Below are 18,935 nucleotides of genomic sequence, written 5' to 3'. Positions count from 1 at the left end.
TCTCGCGTGCGAGAAGAAAACAAGCGGCGGGAAAATTGCGGCGATCCCGGAAGAGTCGGGGGTGGAAATTGCATTCCTTCGCGATAGGGGACGCTCGATTACTTCTCGTTTCGGACGAGGGGTCGTCGCGGTTTCCGGTGTCGTTGAGTAAATTCACGCGGTCACTTTGGGGATGTAGATTAAGGACGTGTATTATAATAATTATACGGCGCGACAAAGGGGAAGGGGGAGGATCGGCTAAATGCGAGTCGCTGTAATGCAGCCGCATTAGCTACCACCGGAAGTGCGGTAATAAGAGTAGTAGTGGAGTACAAAACGAACTTGCTTGAAATTAAAAGCATCTACTAAAAAAAATGCGCTTTCTCCCTTTCTCTCTCTTTGCTCCCCGGCTGCGTAATGTAATTATTTCTAACGGCGCGTAATTACAGGTGCATTTACTTACACGCGCGGATATTTATCTCGAAATGAGTAAAGCTCGTTTACAATCGTATATACGCGCGCGAGAAATGCGTAATTTTATTTATTTTTATATATACGTATATTTAAAAACGAGAAAATACGGTTTTGCAAAGCCTTTTCTTTATTGAAATATTCTCTGGAAATAATTTTGCACGATTTTAGAAATCCCAATTCCGTCGTTTGTTTATATGTATTTCTTCGCGCGCGAGTCGAAATTTTTTGCTTATTCCACCTCATTTTTCTCACTCATGGTTTATGGATTCTAAAGAATTTCGATAAATTTAATTTAGATCGAAATATGGAGTCCCTTTCTTTATATCTCAAATAGGCAATAAACAGTTTCCCACTTAGAAATTTAAAAATAGAGCTTACGGCCAAATTATAGATTGAATAGCTTCAAAAGAAAATGATGTTGCTTGAAGTAATAATAAAATAATATCAAATAAAATATCAAAATAAAATAAAATTGACTCGAACCGTCGTGAGAATAAAATGGAGTCCTGATTGAATCTAGTTCCATTGTCACAATAAATAATATGATTAATAATATAATATAATATATATATTTTATTAAATAATTTTATAATATTTTTATTATATAATATTATATTGTGTATAATAATATATAATAATATATTATTATTTTCTTATATTCTATATCATATAATAATAGTAATAATAATTAATTTTTATATATAATGATATATAATATATGATATTTTATTAATATGATTAGCCTGGAATATAATAATATGATTACTCGAACACGTATCCTGCTCGATTTTTCTCATTTTCGCGCCGTCACGCGACGATATCCCGGAATGTTTTCCACCACCTTCGATTTCGCCCTCAATTTGCGTAAGTGCAAAAGGATCCCACGGTTCTTTGCCCGGCGCCCTTTTGCCCTTCCTCTTGCGCAGCAGATGTTTTGTTCATTACCTAAGTAGCGGTCGCGGGAATTTACGATTGTCCGGCCGCGTGTGCGCGGTTTATTGTCCGCAAATTACATACGCACCGAATCCCCATCCCCTCCCATGTAATACGCGTGTACCTGCCGAGGGATTCCATGATGTATGACGGTCCGGTCAAAGTTTGCGCCGAACGCTCGTTAGACAAGGAGCTAGGGGGATGAAAGTTGCCCTCGGAATAACGCGGCAACTTTGCCGAGGGAGAGGGAGAGGGTTGTCGTCCCGAAATTTATCAACTAAAACTTGATTCGCATTATCCATATATATGTATGTGTAATTAGACAGATCGACAAAACGACATATTACACACACGTCTAATTCATATCAAGATTTATATATTTTTAATAAAAAAAACATTTATAATAAAATATATATTTATTTTAATTATTTATAATAAATTTATAATACAAAAAAATATTTGAATTTCCTTTCTCTATTCTGTCCACCTTATTTGCATTTTCGAAATTTCTCAAGTCCATTTTATCTCGTTATCGGAGAAATGTAATGAAAAATTAAGGCACCGAGAGAAGGAGTATATTCGAACTTCGATAAATAAATGAAAGAATTATAGAGATTTATTTTAAGGAAATTTAACTTCCAGGTAAAATTACTGAAACACGAAGAAGATGGAAGAGTGAGAGAAAGATCTTCAATCAAATTGTTGGTAAGAATGGAATTAACTTCAAATTCATCAAGAGGTTCCTTAGGTGACTTTTGATGCCGGTGATGCATATTTAATCTAATAGAAGAATAGATGTGCGAAAATCACCGTTTTAATGGAAAAGAACAGCGGAAGGAAAGGGTAATCTATTCAGTTCGACGAATACACGCGAATAGAGCGAGACGGAAACTCTTCTTCGATGACCTCGGTCAATCAACCTAGTATTTCCATCAATCGGGGAATAATATATCGCCCGGATTGGCGCTTGAAGTTCTGAATCGAAATTTTATTAATCGACCCTTATCGCTCGCTCGACAGCGCCAGGAATAATTGTTTTAACTCTCTCTGATCGCTCGAAGTAAATTCATTCAACTGTGCTTAACGGAAAGTAAAAGAAATCGATATCGCGCACTATTCAGCTCGTAATTATCTTCGAATTTAATGGTTTTTTACTTCTAGAAATTACTTTGAAACACATCAAAGTATTGATTTTCATTCTGTTCGTTCGTCTCATATAAAATAGACTTTGTTGTTCCGCGCATATTTTACATAGATTTTGATTAACTTAAAATTTAATCAAACTCTACATAAAATATCTACGTGTAGAAGCTGAAGAAAGTTTCAGAAATGCTCGTTTCTCGATCAGCGTTATAACAGGATCGCAAGAGATGCGCCGCATTAATTCTTAACTTGTTTTTTATTTAAAAAAAAAAAACTTATTTATTTTTTGCAATGATAAACTTTTTTTCTATCATCGTAAAAACAGGAATCTTACTGAATTAATTAGTTGACACGATGTTAATTTTCTCATAGACATTTAATTAAATATTTATTGAGCTTGATGTCAAGTAATGAAATTTTTTTATTGAGCTCTTCAAAAGGCTGAAATAGATCTGAGATCACAGTATCATGCATATATATAAATTGTCAACAGCAAAGCATAGAAATCATTCAAAAAGAATGTTGAAAATGATCACTTAAAATTTTAAAAGTATTTTAATTTGTATGAATAAAGGCAAGATTAATAATTTATAAAAATTTAAATTCATCAAATTCTTATTAAATAAAACAAGTTTACACAAATTAGATAAATAACTCTTAAATTGTGCGCTTATTTCACTCTCTCAATCTTGCGTGCATAAAGCATTTAAAAGAGATAGAGAAAAAATTCTATAAATCCGATTTTTCTAGATATTAAAATTTCAATTATATATAATTATATAATATTATATATAATATTATATTCAATTATATATATTATATAATATATATATGCCAAATATGTAATAAATGTTTATTCAAAATTGTTATACATTTTACACATATTATTGTGTTTATTAATATAAATTAGCAGGCGTATTAAAATATTAATGAAAATTAAATGTGTGCAATTTTGTGTGAACTTTTCAGAGCATCACATACGAAACGTTTCTAGTAGAAGAAATATATCCGATTAAACGATACAAAAATCGTAAAGAGAGAAAGAGAGATTTCTATTAAAACATTTACATTATATACATAATATAAACTGCACACAATTACTCTTTATACATATATAAATTTTTATTTCTCTTCAGTAAAGATTTGTGTCCTACGCTTTACGAGAATGACATAATTGCTGACTGACACATGTGTAGAAAAAGAAAATGTGAGACTATAAACAAGCAATATGAATCAGATATTCATGTTGCTAAAATGATTATAATTGTATATGCGTGCTTAAATATAAATGTAAAGTGTACAAGAATTATTTATATCGACCTTTGGATCTTGATAAAATTCTGACTTCTTCGGTGTAACTGCTTACATAATTACAAGAGAAATTACGACAGAAATATTGTAAAATAACAATTTCGCAAAATTTGTCCAGTGATTATAATACAGCATTATCAATTATCGAACGTACATCGCTAAATATTTATTTGCTCGTATAAAAAAGTAAGATTTACACGTTTTCTTCGATGTAACATTTCAGAACTCTTACACTCTTAGAGTAATATTTTAGCCATCAGATTTTTTTTAACAATTCATTCCCTGTGACGTACACAAAAATCATCTTCGTGCATATTTTGACATTTTGTGTATCGCAAGTTTAAATGTCAACGTAAGACGTTACGTCAAAATTAAAATCGCTAATTTTACATTTTTTTGGCTTATTTAATGTGGATTTGCTTAAACATATTTCGCTGATAATATCAGGAAAAAATGTAGATTAAAAGCAACAGTATTTTTTCAATCGATTTATAAATTCGAGACATTATGTTATTATTGTTCTTATCTATGTATGTCGTATAAAAAAAATACGTTTCAATTACGTTGTTTCTCCTTATTCTTACTCGGCTCTCTCGCATGCAATTCGTGATAAATAACTTTGCGATAAATTTTCACGATATACACGCGCAGATTGCTTATTTATTGTACACGCTAGAATTAAGAAAATCTTATAAATATTTCTGTGTACATATATTATATATGCTCCATATATTCGGCATTGCCTTTATGTGTATTTTGCTCGCCACACATCGACAATCTCTGTAACACAATTAACAGATTAAATATTAAATTAGGGAACTGCAATTTCTATATATTTTTTCGAATGTGAAAAGTCGCTTTTTTGCATGCATATGTTTTATTACATTTCATTGCATACACGAGCGAATGTAAAATAAATTTACATATAGTTTGGAGGAATAGAATCGATTCTCTCTTTTCATTATTTTCCACGAAAAATATATAACAAATTTTAATTACATAAAATACACCTGTTATATTTACACGCACAGCACTTTTCACGAATTTATACGTGCACTTTTTAAAGCTGTGCAGTATGCGCTAAAATTTATGTTACGGCTTTTCTAAGTCGAAGAGTTAGAGATCTCCGAACTGCTTGTTAGACTTTATGTAAATTTCCGATAATATTTCGGCATTAAATAGAATTAGGAAGTTTCGGCGTATGAATATACACGGTTACTTTAGTGAGCTTTCTCAGTTTACGTCTACGTAATAAGGAACTAACATAATATGCCGCAAATGACACGGATCGTCAACTGTAATAAGTGGGTGTTTTGTTCGCGACAAAATTTTTCCTCTAATTACAATCAGTGGACATATTCCTGATTTCCAATCTGGAGAAATTTCTCTCTTGAAACACGATTTCTGGCAAAAAAAAAAGAAAAAAAGAAAAATTCGTATATTATGACGACTTGCTATGTTATTTGATGGAAAATAATGCTCCGGTTAATTACTGCGTCGTGATGTGGAGAATTTTTCTCCTTAACTTGACTCGAAAAAAACAAAGCATTCGATCGTTGGAAAAAATAATACATCGCGCGAGTCGCTCCGTTTCCCCATCGAGCTGATGGACGTTTTTTAACTGATTGATGTGGATAAATAATGAAGCTCGCGGGCTACCGCGAGCTATTCCGTTATGTAAATTCGCCCGGCTGTGTAAAATAATTGAAACGCGCCAAACCGTACCGGAGGTATTGTATAACTATGCGAGCGATCGGACGCGTTTAAATCCGATCTAAATTAGAAATTTACGAAGGCAATGGTGCGGACAATTAGAACGCATATACGGCAAACTATATATATATATTTTTTTTACAAGAATTGTTTATATTATAATAATTTATATTATAATAAATATTATAATATCAAAAAATTTTATTTTGAACATTTCGATCCAAAATATAATTAGAGAAGAATTTAAAAACAACTTTGTGTGACATCTTATATCCGTGGATGGCTCTTATTAGCTCTTTTCATACTTAATTTATATAATATATCAGAATCTTTTCAAATTATTAATTTTATATATATATAATAAATCAAATATATAGTATATATAATAAATTAAATATATAAATTTAAAAAAAAATATATACGGATAGAATCCTTAAAATCAAAGTTCAAAATCAAGATAATTTTTCAATGCGCGCGAATTTTGTAAAAAAACAAATCTCTGCGTTCATTTGTATAACAATGACAGCACGACATTTGGCGCAAGGTACATTTTTTTGTGTGACCGTAACATAAAAAATTTCGACTCCAAGTTATAATATAATTTCAACTTTTGTGCTTGAAATTTTTCGATCCAACTATCTGCGTAATCGCATATGAAAATAGTATCGAATGTGTTTTGCATGATTATACGTCATATTTCTACATGGCTTTGATTTTAAGCCGCAGGCATTACAAAACTGCGCTTTGTATAAAATTGGTCATTGTAGTTGATCATAATGGCTTTCAACGGTTGTATTAAGCGTGACACAATGGAAATTTACTACAAAGCATAAATCTGCAGCTACAAAAGCCTTCATTAATTTACCGTATATAAAACGCGCGATGATTTCTACGAATCAGCTCCGTTAGAGACGCTATTATTTGTTCATAATGCATGTAAACATATAATATGCAATGTAATAATTGACTAAAACTTCTTTTATTTGCCGCGTTTTTCGTGCAAAGTGTGCGCATGTGCGTGTAAAGGGATATTTTATTTCTTTGCATAGTAACATTTTTATAAACATATATGCATCATTGAATAAACATATACATGATTTTAATATATCTTTTGATTATAAATATCTATACAGAAAGGTGAAAATTCTTAAATTACATTTGCTTATATCTCTTTTAGCTCGTAATTTTATTGATTCAAAAATAATAAAAGAGATTTATTTGTCTCTCTGTATTCTCTCTTTATTCACCTTATTTTTATTTTTGGAAAAATTTAAAAAGCTATTAAATGATTCAGAATTAATAAAATAATATGAAAAATGTAGGCATTGCAAAGTACGTAATAACATTTTCAACTATTTTTAGAACTTTTCTTTTTTATCAAAAAAGTTAATAATAATAGTAATAATTTAAAAAATGTAATACATATGAAAAATCAGAGCATAGAGCACATTAAGAAATTTATCAATTATTTATCAATTATTCAATGAACCTATTTCATATTTAATAAGAAAGATAATACATTTTTTAATAAATTAAATTATATTCCGTATTTTTCGCAGTAATATTAAAATATTCGAATTTTCGAGAGATTTCATTATTAATTGATGCTTCCGAAAATATATAATTATTTTTTACTTTTTCTAAATATTTTAATGTCATAATATATATACATTGTATATATATATATTTTTTAATTATTTTATATATATTATATATAAATTATTTATATATTAATATATCATTTTACATAAAAATTTTTATTTAAATTTTTTTTCTTTTTCTTTTTAGATTCTTAATTTTTTATAAAAATTTATATACATACATATATACACAGAGTGAATTTTCCTGAAAATCATGGTAATTGTGGGACAATATGGTATGGAAAAAATTTTATGAGAATTTCTCTGATTAATATTTATCACAATAAAAAATAATATCTATCATAATAAAATATAATTAATTTTACTAAAAGTATGGTAAAATTAATCAAACATATTTTTAAAATTCTTTCCACACCATATTTTCCCACAATTACCATAATTTTCAGGGTAAATTCTAAGAGAAAATTCTCTCTGCGTATTTGATACCTGTTATATGTATATCTACCTAATACTTATTATAGGTATATACCTATTTGCGGCAACGATTCTCTAGCGAATTTCGCGCGTCGCGGATTCCTCACGTACTGTTCCTGGTGATGCAGGGTGCGCAGATGTACGCGAGGACGATGCCGCCGCCGAGAAGCAGAAGGATCATAGCCAAGGTCGTTCGCGCGGCCGAGCTCGGGGTGACGCGATTAGGTACCAGTCTCTTTATCGCCGCAAGTTCGGCGACCTCCCCGGTCGTCAGACCCCACCTTCCGGCCTTGGCGATCAGAGACCTCAGACGACGCGACGCCTTCTCGCAGGACCTCTTGGACGTCCGCCTGGATAAGCCGTTCTCTAAACAGTTCTCGAAGTGTCCCATAATATCGCCACGTGTCTCATTCTTAATTTCAATCGAAGAGGCCGCGACAAGTTCTGGAACGAAGATATTCGAGACGGAAAGTTTGAGGAAGGAAAGTTTCTTTAAGAAACCGCGATGCGAAACAAGGTCCTATCCTTCGCCGAACGCTAGATCATGATCTGCTCCGTTTCTTTTCAAGTCGTACGAGACACTCTTCGAAGTTTCAACAGTTCTCTCGATACACTCCGACGTACTTCCGGCTCCGAGTCTCTTCTCACGGATCAGCATCGTCGCATTTCTATGATGATCGCCGATGTGAATCTCTTCCCGATCGGACTTGCTGATCATTATGAAGATTTTTGTAACCTTCTATCCTTAACGGCATATTCTGCTGATCATTTTCCTTGCGGTTGCACTCGTCATTTTTAAATCGGAGCATCGGTTTCGAATATGCGAATAGGAAACATTTTTATAAAGATGTATTTAGTATTTTGCCTAGTGTCTAACGTTGTATAACAATTTTAGTTTGAGTTCTCTTTGTTATAGAAAACAACGCAAGCTCAGGTAATCATCTAAAATTACGCAGATCGATTATCGCGGTATCTAAAAGTAAAGGAGGAAATGTTAAACATTTACTCAACTGTAGAAGACAATTTAAGTGAGATAACAAGCAATATTATACAAATCCCAAGTGAGAGATGTGTGTTTCTTCCTTAATAAAAATCTCAAATAAATATAAGCAAAAAATAAAAAGTTTGTTTAAATAATAATTAAATTGTCAGAACGTTGTAAAATATAAAATAAATTATTACATATACTTATTATTGTACACACAAATTTTTAATACACTGAAAACAGTTTCGCATAATGCTATTCACCCTGTTGTGAAAGGACAAATTTTTTCACCTTTTTTTTTGCCTCGCACCGCGCAATTGAGTAACACAGCCATTAATTTGCACGTCGATCCGAGTCGATCGCGGCAAGTCGATGAAACAGTCGGGATCGCTTTTAATTCTCTTTCGCACGACCGAGGAAATTGTAATTGCCCGACTCTATGAATAATGCAGCACGAATTCGAAAGAGAAGCGAATCGGGCTTCTCTCGCCTTCCACAACAGAAAGGGGGGGAAGAGGAGGAGAGGCGGATCCGAGTGAAAAGTTTCCGATCTGCGGAGGCCCGCAGAAATGAATTAAATTTCGCTTTTAAAGTCAGTCGTAGAGTTACACTGTCGTTCTTATACATATACGTAAAATAAACCGCGTGTTACGTTTTTTTTTTTTTTTTTTTTTTTGCATGGAGCGTTTAGGGCAATTTTAAATTACAAATTACGCCTATTTTGCATTGAAAAAACACCGCTACGGTGATCCGTTGCCTTTTTCTTTTGTTACGTTGTCGAACGTATTCGTTTCGCTTTTGCTGACATGGGAGAAAAGTTCTCGTATAACTTTGTCTCGCTTGACGTTGACCTCGACTCCTCGAAACTCGATGTGTACTCGAGTTACGCGAGAACGCATCATAATTATTCATTATGTATAGTTGAGCGAACAAGAGGACAAATTGATCATTTTTTATTTATTGAATGATCTTTCTAGTGAATAAAAAATTAAAATATGAGAAATATAGATATATAATTCAAGTAGACAAAGTTTAAATCATTTCTCCTTTACGTACGAATTTATAAAAAGAACTCGTAATAAGAAATACATTGACTATTATTTTATCATTCAACATTTCAAAGAATTCTCGTTACAGTTTTATTTATATAAATAAAAGCGAATTGTGAAATTCAAAATTTTTAATTTTAATTGAAAATTTCGCTAACATCTCAACGTTTAGAATAGGCTTGCTGTTTTATAAAAGAAATTTTTTATTTTTGCAATTTCAATTTTCATCTCCCTTTTTTTTCGCGTACTTTGCTACATTTTTCATATTACTTTATAATCCTGATGACAGATGAAGAGAGTGTATCTAATAAAAATCGCTTTTGTTGCAGGTTTCGCCAGTTTCCACAACAAAGTGCTATTTTGATCATTATGCTTCGGAAGAGCCAACTAAAAGAATCAGTGTTAATAAGTGAGTGACGCTCGATTCGAGTTTCGTGACTCTATTTACGTGTTGTTTAAGCTCATTGTCAGTTCATACGACCTGGAAATAATATTATGAGAACTTATCGGTTCCACTCTCGATATTCTCGAGTATTAATACATTTTCAGTTTCCGTTTTATTAGTTCATATCGAGTTACTTGCATTAAACTGTATGTCCCAATTTTAAATTGTGACTTTACACATAACAGAATTGTTCTATGACGATGGAAACTTATAACGATGTCAAAAATTAAGTCCAATAAAGCCGCAATGTATTTTAAAATTATTTATACAATAAAAATTTTGATATGAAAAAACGCGCGCAAAATCTTATTTTAGATTATATTTCTGAATTTTCTTCAGTCTCATTTTCAATTATTTTATATCATATGCGGAAGATGAAAAATTCGAAAAATGTCAGAATTAATTTAAAGCGCGCATTGTTTAATTATTTTTAATACTACTTTTTATAAAGAAACTTATAAATGTTGAGAAATAATTTTTCTATATTATTATTATTATTATTATTATTCATGCATATTTACATGTTTCTTCCTAGAAACGCATATTATAATTTTCATATAATTAATCTCATTTAATTCGTAACTAATTGTAAGTGATGTTTTCTGGAAAAGCATCAGTTACTGTTTCGATGATCATTCTCAGACTGACACGAAACTGTTCTGTCACGTGTTCTAAAGGGGTTTCAACATTTCGAGGGTTCATTCAATTTGATTCTTAATTGCGCCGGCTAATCTCGTTGCGGTTGCATTATGCAAAATGTTTACTAAGGCTCTCGAGAAAGACGAAGAACACTATTGCGAGAACCTTTTCGATAGCTACGTTAACTAGAGATAGCTAAATTCGCTATCTTTTTTCTCGTCTTCCACAAAACTAAATTCACATTTCATACATGCGGAAAAAATAAGCAGCTCGCAAAAAGTTTATACAGAAATTAGACGTTTTAATTATTTTATTGACACAACATAAAGTCAACTTATATAATTTTCTATTTAAATAAATTGGTTGTATTTTATTAAACAAAATTCAGCATCAAATACAGAAAATTATACAAATTATACAAATTATACAAATAAGCATTAAACAAAGATTATTTCGAAAAATTTCTTATTAAGCCTTATTCGATCTTTGTATAATTACAACTAAAAATATTTTAATACATATATAAATGATAGATTATATATAATGTATTTTTTTATAAATAACGATAGCACACTTTGTATGATTTCATATACGCTTTTTGATTAATATTGCTTGTCATAAAATCTCATTTTAGGAAAAAGTTAACAAACTTGAACACATAGCGTACCTCTCTGACACTCATAACAATCTATTGCCACTGACAATCACATTTGTCATGGATACAGTCAGATGTCAACGTCAATCGGATAACTTTCAAACAATTTATTTATTCGTAAGCCAGTAAAAAAAAATCACTTGAATCGCGTATCATTTCAATTATTGGCCAATTAATCGAGAAATGAGTCAAAACAAATGCATATCTTTGGGAAGAAAAAATTCTTCCCAATTTGACAAAGTTTCTTTGCCCATTTCCGACTAGAAAATTGGATTAGTTAACGTTTCGGCTCTCTCTTGCTTTTCAACCCTTACAGGCTTCCGATCATTTTCATATCCACGAGTATCGAGAGTTGCGTTTTCGATAGCCACGTGACACGAGTTTCCACGTGCGCACGCCGTATGACGCGTCCCCGATGGACGTCGCGGCGCTTACTGCCGTGGCGTCGAATATCCGCGACCCTATATGCGGCAAAACCAACCACCCCTCTCTCTCTCTCTGCACCCCATCACCCATCCGGGACACCCTTCCACCCGATTCTCCTCATCCAGCGGCGGCGCGCGAGCCGCTATCGAGAGTCGAGACTGTACGCGGGACGATCTTAACGCGGTTACGTTTACAGAGAGCGATATCATGTGTTGGCACAGCCGAAATTAAGGCCGATATTAACTATTTGATCCACACCCTCCCTACGCGCGACGATTTATGGACTTACGAACTCGGGATATTAAATATACGAGATATTAAAAGTTCTTGTTTTTCTCTTTCTCTCTCATTTTTGCCATTTATGACTAATATATTTCCTTGATTCTCTGAGACTTTTAAATATCGTGTTTAATTTTATTTTTATAAAAAACAACATATATTTAATTCCGTAAGAAATATTTTTAGTTTGTAAGAATTTTTTTACATATGTATTTTTAATATTTCTCGATATTATAAGGATATTATATTGTATATAAAATATCCTTAACGAATAAATATTAAAAATAAAATATATTAATTATAATACATGTGTAAAATCCTCACAAACTACAAAATATTTCTTATAGAGTTAAGTATATTGTTTATAATATAATTACCTATGTATTTTTTAATATTTCTCGATATTGTAAGGATATTATATTGTATATAAAATATCCTTAACGAATAAATATTAAAAATAAAATATATTAATTATAATACATGTGTAAAATCCTCACAAACTACAAAATATTTCTTATAAAGTTAAGTATATTGTTTATAATATAATTACCTATATAGAATTATATATAATTCATATTATTATTACATATTATGTATGTATGCATATTACATAATTATTAAATATAAATTATTAAATATAAATATATATAAACACATGTAAATATATATATATATACACACATATAAATATATAAATTATTATTTATAAATTCTAATAAAGTATATATAAATAAATGATAGAAAATGTAAAAAAATACCGAGATCAAAGTAGCGATATTTAAAATTTCGTATTTATATTATCTCGTCATTTTTAGTTCCTCTTAAGAATCCAGAATCCTTATTGCAACAAACCGGGGATATAATAAAATGACAACGCAAAACTAATTGCATCGTGAATTATTATTTAGAGCGAAATAATTACACAGTAGGTATTTGTATACACCGCACTGTTCAGCCACTCAATGCAATTTTAACGAGATTCTATCGAATTCGCATCGATCTGTCGCATTCGCAATATCGTTAATGGTGGTCTGGCGAAATTGTACGGAATTACCGTGCATCATCATCGTGATTATTTTGTTTCTCCAACCAATTTCGTCGTTCCCACCCCCTTTCCTACCCTTTTCCCGGGGAGAGGGATATAATCTTGCGTTCTCAATGCGCACCACTCTGTGTGCAAGACCCGTATTAATCAAACAAAATTGTATCACACTATGCGATTGTATAACAAGCGCGCATCGCTCGTTATTAATTAGCCGCTCGTAATTATTTGCCCGCCAGCACTCGGGATGAATCTGTCGCGCATAATAATACAATACTTGCCCCCCAACTCGCGCAAACACTTTCTCCGGGAATTTGTCGACTTAATGCTAGTCGCGAAACGACACAACGTACAGAGAAAAGTAATAAAATATGCAAAACAATTAATTTGTACAATTTTTTCCCTGGTCTCGTATTTTTTAAAAAACGGAGCAATCTTGTGACAATCTGAATCTATGTATTATGCATTATTTCTCTCTCTTTCTCTCCCTGTACAAATTTGTATGAATCGCATAATGCACGAATGGAGAGGAAAATAAATAAATATGGACCAGGAAAATTGAAAAATATATGTCGTATATGTCATCCGAGGGAGCATCGAGACTTTTATCGTCTTTTTATAAGCATAGATAAACTTCAAACGAAATTCCGGCCGAGATCTACGTATTTGTGCAGTCATTAATGAGAGAGAATGGAATTGCCTGACGTTACTTGTTGCCAAAGCCAAAGTACAATACATGTTCCGTTACGCAAGAGAGAACAAAGCCTCCTATTCGCTCGTAGCATTGCTATAATCTCTGAAGAGAGCCGCGTACAGATAACTCCATCCAAGAAATGCATCAACGTATATAGGTACAGTTAAATTGAATAGCAAGTAAAACATGTGACAAAATATATTTGCTAATCAATTATGGGAGAAATTTCGAAATTAAATAGAAAATGAAAAATTGAAAACTCTAATCAGCTGAACTTAGATAAATATAAAATGTTTCTCTTTGCGAAAAAATAATCTTAATTTATATGGCACGTTACATTTTTAGTGCCATATGAATTTCTATATGCGACAATTAGTTAATCAAATTAAAAAATAAAAATTTTAGCATGATAATATGGCTAACATCAATTTTTTATTTAAAGCTTCGCAATGAGATTGTATTGCAGACAAAGATCCAAGATTTTAGTAGATATTACACCTATCTAAACATAATTTATATAATAAATGCATATATAAATTATATTATATGTAAATATAAATATTTATATTAAATATTTATATTAAACAAAAGTTATATTATAAATGCATATTATAAATACATTATTGCGTCCTTTTTATTTTAGACCTATAATTTTAATAATCGATTATAAAAAGTCACGTTTATTAAGTAGAAGAAATATTATGTTTAAAAAATATTATAAATTTGATTATTAGTGTGTAATTTTTATTGTTTTTTCTTTTAGGATAAATGAGTTCTATTTTCTTCCACTTACTGTGTAATTATTTCGCTTTAAATAATAATTCACGACGCAATTAGTTTTGTGCGTCGTCATTTCATTATATATCCCTTTTATTGTAATAAGGATTATGGGTTCTTAAGAGGAACTAAAAATAATGGGATAATAAATAAATATATGCGAAAAATTTTAAGTATCACTACTATTATAGGTACTTTTCACATTTCTTTAAATTCTCTTATTATATATATATATATATATATATATATATACATAAATATTTATTTATATATATAATTATAATATTATAATATTTATATTTATAATATAATATTATATAACATATATAAATATTTATTTATATATACCTATAAGGAAAAAGAGATGACATGTGGAGGGATATTGAGTAAAGATTCCAAATCGCTGTCACACAGGCCACGATTGTCGAAATGCAATTACGGACGATCGCCGTCGTGAAGTTATACTGTCGCAATTCTCATTGAAAACTTTATAATACATGAAAGCGACCGCTTTCTCGCTGGGAGGGAATTTCCGGGGCGAGTATACGTACTCGCTCTATCGCGCTAGTTTGGGCCTGGGAAAGTATCTGTTCTATCGAGAGAACATCGCGCCCCGGTACAAAGTATAAGCGCGTCCCCTTAGACCAGGCTCGCCCCCGTTCGGCGTTTACAGCTCGGCGTAAATCTCGCTTTTACGGCCGCCGTAAACTCACCCCGGATCCTCGGATACGCAGATAGCCCCGTAGTCATCTTTAAGGCCGCCAAAGGACGACGCGATGTCGACGTTCGGGTCAGAGCCGACCCGGGGAATTTTCGTCCGGCGAAAACGTATATAATTTCGCGGGACACTTCGGGACGGTTTAGTATGGCGATAGGGTGCAAATAGTATAGCCGCCGTGGAAATTCCGTGATTTACACGAAATGAAGCCGGGAATAGCACGAGCACGAGCAATGAAACGGTTCCATTATGCTGAAAAAGGGTAACGAATTTGAGGGAATCTTTCATTTCCTTCCTTATGTCAAAAGAATTGATGGAGGTACGATTTTGCAATAACGGTGTAAATTAAGTCTGGATCGGCAATCGCAACTTTTTCCTCTCTCTTTCTCTCTAGATTGTAATCCTATCTAATACGGAGAGAGAGGGGAGACAAGGAGAAAGAAAATTTATTCCTACCTTAACTACAAATGACTTTAGTTCCACGAGGTCCGAGAAAGTTCTGCAGACATTAATCATCCGCAATCGTATTTTTAATGCGATTGATTAGCACTCAAATGCAAGAAAAATGAGCGAAATGTAGTTCAGTTTTGTAAAATGCATGCAATCGAGAAACATTATTTCTCAATTATTTGTGGGGAGAATGAAGACATATGGTTTTATCATCCATCAGTCATTGATCATCCCTTCGCGATATTGCAAATAATAGCAATGTTAAACGTTCTACAACATTTGCGAGGAAAACACGAACAGTATCTTTCTCTAACGTATATAATATAATTTTAAAATGTACATCTCGCACAAAATATAAATGAAAAAATGTATGCCTGGAAAATTCGGTCAAGCGTATTAAAATGTTTTTACATAATTATACTTTAATCGCCAGCTTGAAAAGTGAAACAAATATATAAATATTGCTTTATAAAATTATCGAAGAACGTAAAACAATTATTGCCCCATTTATTGTTTTATAATAAAAAAAAAAAAAAAAAAAAGGAGATCGACACACATTATACACATTTCGTATAATATATACATTGAGTGTAATACATTTCGATATCTAATACCAATTAAAGTTCCTAATAAATGAGCAAGCATTTATTGAAACAAGCGGTGGATACGGAATTTATGGTATTATAACTTTCGCAATTAAAGGATTAAATACCGTTATTTCTCCTCGCAAAAGTTATCTCGTTAGCATGACTGTCCAGATGAGCGAAAGTATCGCAAAAAGTTCGGGAAACAGTTGAGCCCGCTGCTGATATCCCTCATCATTTCAGTGCACTAAGTGAAGCTTATATAACCCAAAAATATACATAAGACGCTCGCGATATAATAGCAGATTTCGTGAAAACTTGAAACAGCGCAACACTCGGCTGAAAACTTTCTGCCAACGCAGTTTTTTTTTTTTTTTTCTCCAATAACGCTAGACATTAAGCATATAATTTAATGATCAAAGAGAGGTATTTTTAGCACCGTATTTGCTGCGGAAGTCAGATAAAGCGGTCATAGATTATAATTATCAAAAAATGTTGTGAAATATTATATGGATTTTAAATAATTTTAAATGATTTAAAGCAATGCACACAAATTCATATATACCTTTCGTATCATATTTTTTGTTTCCTCTTTTTATCGTATCCTATTATTTATACTGATAATAGAGTTTAACATACCAATCCAATTTAAAAAGTCATTTCGAAGGAATAAATTCTGATATGTTCTTTAAAAAATCGCAGAATATTATAAGGAATAATAAGATATATATGTTGATCTCTTTCTCTCTATTATTATTATTATTATACATATTATAAAAAAATTATTGTAACAATAATTATTGTACGTTCTCCAATGTTTTCTTCCAATTAAATTTAAGAAATGTGATGTCATCAATTCTATGTTAACGAACGATACGATCCTTAATTATGATATGTCACAGTCATGTCTTGGATTTACTTGGAAAAGAAAAGAGAAACGCAAACGCGATCGAAATTTCTCGACAACGCGAATTTAGAATGCGCTATTGGCAAATTTTCCTATGAAAATGTGAACGATTCCCGGCGATGATAACAATTCTTACATTAATCGAACATTCATCTTGTATGTGAATTTTTCTTCAGCTTTAGATTCTTTTTTCTCACTTTTTTACCAAAACATATCTCGTAACATTGAACAGAGGGTTTAAAAAAAAAGATTTTGCGTAGAAAATTAATTTTTAAAAAAATTTCAATTGAGTTTATCATAAAATCTCTTCCTTTAAAATATTACATTATCCAATGCTGTTTTCAGCTACTTTATATTATCTCAATCCTTCACATTTTCATTATAACGTATAACAACCTAGAATATCTCTTATTATTTTAAGACATAATGCTATCAATTATAATAAAAAATTTCACCATCTTATTACATTATAACATCGTCGTAAATATGAGCGGAAATTATCGATAATATTAATCCACGAAAAAAAAGCGGAAAGAAGAGCGTATAGGTGCGAATGCATGTCCACGGAAAATGGATAGAACTGGAAGTGGAAGAAAGGAGGAAAATCATGACGAAGTGTAATTACATACGGCACAGTGAGTCCAATCAGACGGCCAGACAAACAAAAGAAAATTTCGACGAAAGAGCCGAGAGAGAGAAAGAGAGAGGGTGCGAACCGGAACAAAATTTCTGATTCCTGACTTCAGGGAGATGAAGAACGACTTTCGAACTGTTTATTGGTAATACGTGACCGTATAACTTTTTCCTTCGCATTGTAAGTCGATTGTAATTGGATATTATAATATTGTACATCCCCTTAAAACTTTACCAGTCTAGTGTGATTATTAAATAACAAAATGTGTACTTTGATATGATGTATTATTATTATAATAATTATTTATTATAATTTATATGATTTTTAATTTAAAATATAATTATTTTTTATATAATTATAATAGATATTATGTCCTTTCATAGTGAACTATAAACTATCATGATGGTGAGAGTGCATTAACGTCAGGATAAAAAAAATGTGTTTTTTAAGAAATAGAAAAACGGAATTAAATTATTTATATTTGATAGATCTGTTTCCATTTATAATATATATTGTTGTAATATAATGCAGAATTATATAGAATTTTTTTTCGATACAATATCTTATAACGTTATCAAGTTTATGTGTACTCGATATATAAAAAAAATATTTAAGTTTTGAAGTACTTTTAAAATTACTGACATTTTATCAGAAAACTTTATAGCTATTATATACTAATCGATATTTCAAAATGTTTAATATATTATATATTATTTATTAATTATTACATATTATTATACATTCAATTCGATTCATTATATTCGCGATACACAAAGCTTATTAAAGACACCTAAAGGTTCCTCTCGCTTAGAGGAAAACACGCTGATAGACTGGAAAAGTGGAAAGCGAGGGTTACTCTTGCAACAAAAGAAGCAACGCATATAAAGGATATATAAGAAGACGAATCGCCGGTATTTCGAACACGTTGTTGCGAACGCGTTATTTAATTACAACTGCGTCAGTCTTCGCTGCCGGTAAAATTCGCCAAAAAAAAAAAGGAAATGCCGTCAGACGGGAACAAAA

At 31.5% G+C, this 18,935-nt stretch overlaps 1 protein-coding gene and 1 long non-coding RNA gene across 2 annotated transcripts in view; both read right to left on the bottom strand.

Moving 5' to 3' along the window:
* Positions 1 to 18,935, bottom strand: part of LOC145937416 (uncharacterized) — an 80,490-nt gene that overhangs the window by 28,675 nt on the left and 32,880 nt on the right. The gene's annotated exons all lie outside the window — the stretch shown is intronic.
* LOC145937467 (uncharacterized) lies at positions 3,446 to 11,835 on the bottom strand. The gene is made up of 3 exons (XR_014425560.1): positions 11,414 to 11,835; positions 7,684 to 8,601; positions 3,446 to 4,620 (listed from the first exon to the last, which is right to left on the bottom strand). It is a non-coding gene; the product is annotated as an uncharacterized LOC145937467 (long non-coding RNA).

The sequence above is a fragment of the Prenolepis imparis genome, unplaced genomic scaffold (assembly GCF_030444845.1).
Source record: "Prenolepis imparis isolate NDT839.2.m4 unplaced genomic scaffold, iyPreImpa1.0 SCAF_6, whole genome shotgun sequence".
In the NCBI taxonomy this organism is placed as follows: Eukaryota; Metazoa; Arthropoda; class Insecta; order Hymenoptera; family Formicidae; genus Prenolepis; species Prenolepis imparis.
This window is presented reverse-complemented; position numbering and strand designations above follow the sequence as displayed.